Here is a 7,574-nt window from a genome sequence, read left to right as displayed (position 1 = left end):
ACCAAAACAAACACGTAGCTTTCTGTACATGGCATAATTAATTGAGACAGGGTACTACTAACTACATTATATAATATGACACCCCACTACAAATGCTTGTTTATCGGTAATGAACATCAGCAAGGTTACAGAACTTGTCTCACAGGATCATTCATTCATTTTCTATACGCCTTATTCTATGCAGGGTCGCAGGGGTCCGGATCACATCCCGGAAACAATGGCCGCATTGCCGACTATCGCAGGTCGCTTACACCATTCACACCCACGGACAATTCACTTTAGCTTGTTTTTGGAGCGGGACTACGACGGAGAGAAGTCCAAACACATGGAGCCGAGGCGGGGAATCGAACCCATGTGAAGCGACCGTGCACCCCCCCATTAGATTCGATTTATTTTTATATAGCAACAAAGCCGTTGCTTTTTTTTCCTTCAAAATCTATACACTTGGATGGTTAAATCAGGAAATTAAATTACCTTGTTGAAATGTACTACAGCAGGGATTTCACTGTATGCTGAACCTTGACATTTGAGGTCAATACATGTCCTTAACTATATACAGTGTCATGAACTAAATTCCCATATTTAATTGCATTAGGCCAACAGATACAGCTGACTACATCTACAACTTAGCGGAGTTGCCGGCTTTTGTGGCCGTTACGTTAGTACTCCTACTCTGCAGATGTCGCTACAGCTTTTTGGAAATTAGGCGCATGGATGTACGGGGGAGGGGGGGTACGCGGAGAGCGGTGGAGCGCCGCTGACTGACTCGCAGTCTTCGTGAGCGATCGCGGCGCCCAGTCTCCGGCAGCCAGCTACGGACCAGACGCACAGGACAGCCGCAGGGAGGGATCGCCCGTCAGCCCGGAACAGACGCGCTCAGCGGGAAGGCGCACGACTGGAGGTAACGCGGCGCTTCCACCGGCAGCACCGGCAACCCTCAAACAGAAGCGCCCCGGCGGACGTTGCAGACTGCGGGGGCATTTCTGAGCGCTTTGCACGAACGGGCTTAGTTAGACGAGGCTAATACGGCGCATTAAAGGAGCGGTGTGAGTTGCAGGGAGTTACTGCGGGCTGTACAAGTTTAAGATCCCCAATCCTTAAAGGGGCCGCATTTAAACGTTCGCAAAATCTGGAAGTCAGTGGAAATTGTTTGCCATGCATTTATCTAACATCCTCACGATATATCATCTTGCGTGTTTATTAATAAACTCCTACGGTCCCGTTATGTTGCACACATCACATCAGCGTGTAATTCGCCGCGGTCTGTCGGCGTTCTTCGTCCATGTTTATTCTGCACGGCAGGCAGCGCTGGCACGCTGATGCTGCGCTTATTTCCGATGCTGTGCGCTTAAATGTTGTCTCTGAATTAAATTATTGGGTAATCCGAGTCCGCCCGGCACGCACAGTCCCGTCGGCTGCGGGTGCTGGAGACGGATCCATGTTTTAAGGCTGCGCGCATCTCCCGTCCGGATCGGTTTATGGCGCATTATTGCGGCCAGTTATCTGTCCTTGCAAACTTTTATACGTTTAGTTATCGGTTACTAGTTGCCCTTGTTTATTGCACGAGCCAGCCCGTTAAATCGCCTTTTCCAGCTCGTACAGTTTATGTGACGTTTGTGTTTACATAACTGCCATTAATATCTAGATTTTTTTTAACTATGTGTTACGGAGTAAAATAACAGGAAAGGGGGGGGGGGGCTCCAGGCTTTGTTTTTCATGATTATTTAATTTATTATGGTGCATATTAGCTGTTAGTAATATTCGGTAATAGTTTGGTTAACATCACGCGTGTCGGTCTTTTCAGATTTGAAACGTAAACATTTTCTCATTTAATCGGGGTTTAACACATTTATACGTGTGAATCCGACTCCTTGGTTGTTTGATGCCTTTGCCGAATTTCTGCTTCATTATGCACTATGGATCGGATAAAGTAGGCGGATGTCTGCTTGATACAAATATAGGGGGAATGATATTGAAAACGGGAAGATGTATAAAATCAAGCAGCGTGTGTATCTTTTGGGGCAGACGGGTTTCATTACGGTAAATGTGCATGGATGTGCTCGGGTGTATCTGAGGCGACGCGGCGGCTTCCTGCCCTGCTGCAGCCCCCGCTGTGTTTTATTTAATATATTGACGGTATTGAATGGCAAATATATATTTTTGCATTAATTCTTCGTGCAAACCGTAGACCGTCCGTCATATAGCGATGCATAGAATGACACTCTTGGGTGACATGCAACTTATCCCCTGGCCACCGAGTCTGTTTTGCTCCTATAAGTAATACTGGAGAGTAACTGGATTCCAGTCGGCTTCCTAATTTACTTTACGCAAATGTTGGTACGAGAGATGGTATCTCTGTTTCACCACTGAGTAAACGTGCTTGTAAAAGAGCCATTTTTAAACTATCAATGTCTGAAAACTTTTTGGTCCTGCGCTTAAGTTCATATAGAGGCTGCTGGTGCGCTGGAGGGTTGACTTTCGTTAGCAGATTAAAAGCCTTTCCTGGAATATGCGCGAACCGGTACATGGGCCGCACCCATGCTTAAAGCTCTACATTTTCCAGCCAGTCTTTATGTTGTCGCTGGAATACAAAAAAAAGAAGCAAATTTAAAAGACATAAATACGGCGGAGTAGTCGGAGATTAGATCAAGCTGAGCGGCACGAAAATGGATGGGGTAGATATTTAGTGAAAGTAGGACGTGGGATCCTCAGCTGTCGGCGGCGAAGCTGAGCGCGTCCCGGCTTCTGCTTCCAGCGTGGACGGTAAAATTAGAGCCCTGTGGCCTCGCATTGGCGGAGGACCCTGCGCATCCATAATTGAAGCCCTTTCTGTCACAATTGAAGCCCCTGAGCTCTTTTGGTTCTCTCAGCCTGCCCCTCCCTGGCTACTCATATTTAATGCATCTGATGGTGGTTTGGGGGGGGGCAGCTGGTACTGTCTCCTTAGCTAGCTTGAGTCTACCCTCTCAGCCGCTGTGACTGGCCATTTCCTTCATTCGAGGGGCGGGGGGGGGTTTAACTACTGCATTATAAAGTTCTGTTTTTCCTACTTTGAACATCATGCTTCATGTGTTTTTTGTTTTTTTTGGGGGGGGGGGGGGCGGCAGGGAAAGTGCAAATTGGGGTATTAAATATATACTCATATTTCTTGCATCTGTAGTTTACCTTGAACAATGCAATTGCCATATGGTGAGATTAGTGCCAAAAGTATTATTGGTCCACCGAATGTTCTGGAAGTTGCCAAGAAGTATCATATTGTTGATGCATAAGTAAGTTTCAGGGCATGATTTTTGCTGACTGGATGCAACCACCTGAAGATGAATTAGGTGAAATGGCGTTTGTGTGTGATGGTTTTTGGGTTTATCTTGTCACTGGGATGGACAGAGGAGCCATATGCTTTTTTTTTTCCTCACTGCGGTTGCCCATGGTCAAATAGCAGATAATTCCCCGAATGAATAGTGCCTCTAAAGGGCCTGGATGGGTCCCTCTGTCCTCCGTCTCCCTAAGCCTACATCTTTTCTTTGTCTCTCGAGGAAGACGATGTAGGTGTCCTCATTCCCCCTTCCGTCATTGTGTGAAGCGATACCCCCAGGTGAAACTGTATCTTTGATGCTGCCATTTGCGGGTGGGAGGGGGCACATTTGGCTTGGCATTTTTTGGCTGCAAAGGTCTCGGGCAAATGAGATGCAGACCACAAGAAGTGTCTTGTTCCGCTTGGCCGACACTGGTGGGGGTGCTACGTCATGCTGCCCCCCCCCCCCCAGACATTGCCCGTCCTGGGAGCCGCCACCATCACCGGGACGCGTCTTGAATAATGCAGAGGCGAGCCGCGTCTGGAGTGCCGCGCGATCCGCAGATGCGCAGACGTCAAGCCATGCTGAACGGACCCCCGCTGGAGTCTGCCGTCCGCGAGCTGTGAAGGAAAAAAAAAAATGTAAAAATGGAGGGGAAAAAAAATACATAGAAACATGAAGGATTTTTTTTTCCTGCTCAAAGCTGGGTGTTTAGCTTGATTTTGCTGAGCACCTGTTGGAGGTCTGTCGCTGTGCGTGAGGCAGATCTGTCAGTAAGATCACAGATGCATATAAGGAGCTGGTTACGGGTTCGAACAGCTGTGGACGTGTAGGGCATCCAGCGATGAGACACCACTGGGGTACTCAAGAGTGTCACTCTGCCTTGTATTTTTGGTACAGCCTTTTTGTCAATTTCCCCCTCAATTCCACCCCCGCTGACCCAATGTCAGCGTTAGGAAGTGTGCAACAGCACAAAAGCTACGCATTGCTGCTTGGGAGAGAGGGCACAGAGGGCAGACTGGCGCTCCTTTGCTCTGCCAATTAGCAGACTCACACCTCAAACGGCTTCTTCTGTATTAGAGGTGCCACTTGGGAATATGAGAGGGATAGAGAGACTGAGAAATGGATGGAGGGCAGGAGCTGCGAGAATGCGGAGCAGCTAGTCGCTGGTTACGCCAAGTCAAGTTTTGTGGCTGAAAATTACACTGTGATGTTTTGGGTGTCCGGCACCTTCCGTCCAACGATCCGCAGCGTTTCACGGCAGCCTTCCGGGCCGTACAGACTCCTGATAATTTAGACACAGTTGTCACCCCCCCCCCCCCACCCTCCCATGCTGTGTTGGAATAGAGAGTCGTGCCATGCAATATGTCCGTTTCCCATGCATGCAGCCAGTTGGTGGAGGGAGCACCGCCCAGCCCCACGCGCAGAGGCCCAGCGGCGGGCTGCTTTCCTGGGGGAGGCCCCGGGGTGACGGCGGGCTCATGTGGTGCCTCAATACGGGGATTCTTTCAGCCGCGCGAGGGCCGGCGTGAGGTCGTCTGTGACCATGGTTTCCGTACATCCGGAGGACTGTTTTTAGCTGCTCAGTGGGATGGAGAGTGTGACAGAAGTTTGGAGGCAAGACGTTTGTCAAGGGAAGGGAAGAATGGGATGATATTCTGTTTTCTTCCCCCCCCCACTGCAATTTACCCACAGCTGTAATCATAGCTTTTCACTTAAAACCAGCTTTAAAAGTTGAATTTGTTAATTACTGATGAATATCCTTTTGAAAAGAAATAAAATAATGTTCTATTAAATGGTTGATTTAATAATTCATGGTTTGGGAGTTTGTCACTGTGTATCAGGCCTCTAACCAAGAGCATTCCTATGTCCTGTATGTAAAACGCACCTATTTAAGTGGGTTCTTATAGCTTCGCTGGATGGGCTGTAGGCCATCAGTGGTGACACAGTTGGAAACTGCAAGATAAATTTTGTCTGGTTGTTTTGTTTTTGAGACTTTCTCTGCAAGAGCAAAACATTTTCAAACTCGCTGGGACCACTATCTTTGCGACTTTAGTTCTTTCTCTTCTGCAAGTATTAATTTAATTGACTGCAGAATCTGTCGACGTGGATCAGAGTGCCCAGATTTTATTTTTTATTTATTTTTTTTCCCTCTTAAAAAAGCTCTTAACGGACCGAACATTCCGTGTCATTTTGCCGTTTCCAGAAAGCAGACGTCTTAAATAGCCCAGGGCCATAACCGCCTGGCACACCACCTCTGAATGGCCGATAACATGAATAAAAATGTTCCTTCCTCTGTTTTTATAAACTGCTTTTTAAAATTCTTTCGTGCAACACACAATGGAAGAACTTTTCCCCGAGCCATAAAAGTCAAATGATAGTTTTTTTATATATATATATATAATGTATGTAAACCTTTTGTGGAAGGCCTCTAAAATTGCATTCCATGGCAGTATATCAAAATTAGCTGGGGTCTGTTCCTTTGCTTACTTCATATTAATGTAATGATTAGTGATAAAATGATTACTGTCCTCCTGCATTGATCCCAGCAATGTTCGACAGCACAGTGTACATCTTGGTCCTCGTGCTTGGTTTTTGTTCTGCTATGTTTTTAGTTGTATATTTATTTTCATTAAAAAAAAAAAAAAAAAAACTGTACCCCCCCCCCCCCCAAAAAAAAAATAAAAATAAAAATTGCAAGAGTCTTTTGGAGAAAGGGGTTCATCTTTGAAGAACCAGAGGATGCACCCCCAGAGCTTCTGGAAGGCCTTCAAGGAAGTCGCCCTGGCACAGAAACTCTCTCTTAATTGGGGGGGGGTGTTCTCATGAAGTGCTTGGAACGCTAACCGCCCCCGCCACCCATCTTTTCATGTGCCGTCCCATTCGTTTACCTTAAAGAAACCCGGCCGCATTACTTGAAACCACTGTTCCTGCTTCATGGCTGTTGCGAGCGGCCAGGTGTGGCCAGTTTGGAAGGAGTACAGAAGTCGGATTAATTGCTCTCTTTAATCCCTGATACGATTCAAGCAGATCAGTTAAATTATTTGTTCGGTCTGTATAGCTATTACTCTGTAAAAAACGGTTTACCTCCCCTCTCTGCGATTACCGGGATGTGTGAGTCTTAGTTTATAACGGTATCTCACGTCGGTCCAGTCTTGTCCCACTACATGACTGCAGAGTGGTAGGCGGAAATGCAGTAAATGGTTTGTGAACGTGGAAAGTGGCCTTGCACAGTGGGATTAGCTTCTGTAGTGGGTCCTGTGTGATACCGGCGTTCCTTTGGCTGCGTGGTAATCATCCACCCCGTCCGTACTCAGTACCAGTGCGGAGCTGCCGTCCTGCGTACGTGAGAGCTGGGCCTCTCCTCTTAGCGCCTGAAGCGTCCGTAATGTATTTGGCCGTTCTCCTGGAACCTTAGCGCAGGGTTAGGCTGCTGTAAATTAGCAGCATGAGTGGGGGGGGGGGTAGCAGGGGAGCTGTCTAAGGCCTGGGAGCCGCAAGGCGTGGTCACCTGCGAGTGGCTGGGGAGTCGCTGGCAGAGGAAAATGTCATGAGATGCATGTGGGCGGGGGTCGGGGGATCGGAGGGCTTAGGTGGGTTTGAGGACCCTCTCCCCACCACTGCTATGATGCTGGTTAGGCAGGAGGGGGAAAGAGGGCATGCTGAGATAAGAGGACATGAACCCGGGGGGGGGGGGGGGGGGGTTCGGTCCAATGAAAAGGTCACTCCCGCAGCCTGGGCGGAACACGCGAGAGGAGAGGCCTAGCCCAGCGCCCGTGGCTCACATGTCCTGCTCAGGGCGGGAGCGGCACAAAGCGCCCAGGGGCCAGGGCGCCATATGGCTGCGGAGCTCTCCCAGCGTCGCTCCTCAAAGGCCGGGACAGATGGAGGCTCGCTCAGCCCCACCGCGGGTTCTAATCCGCCGCACTGGCAGGCAGCGCCACTCACGGGGCGCAGTGGAAAGCTCTGTCCTGCAGGGGACCCCGCAGACTGTGTGGTGGTGGCGGGGGGGGAGGGGGGGTACTGTTTGGGTGGTCTGGAGCTCACATACTTCTCGAATGGGATTTTCTCCCATAATTCTGTGGTGCATTCTGTCTCCCTGATACATGACGACGCTGTCACGGTGTGTCTTTGAGCGATACCGGCCGCCTTAAACCATCATCTCACCCCCCCACCCGTCCCTCGCCTTTCCTGTCAGTGGATTAGCTGATGGTCTGTTATCCTACCCGGACCATCGATCCCACCCCCCCCCCCCCCCCCCAGCTTGCAGGCCCCGCCGAT

This window comes from Paramormyrops kingsleyae, chromosome 9 (assembly GCF_048594095.1).
Source record: "Paramormyrops kingsleyae isolate MSU_618 chromosome 9, PKINGS_0.4, whole genome shotgun sequence".
NCBI classification, from domain to species: Eukaryota; Metazoa; Chordata; class Actinopteri; order Osteoglossiformes; family Mormyridae; genus Paramormyrops; species Paramormyrops kingsleyae.
This window is presented reverse-complemented; position numbering follows the sequence as displayed.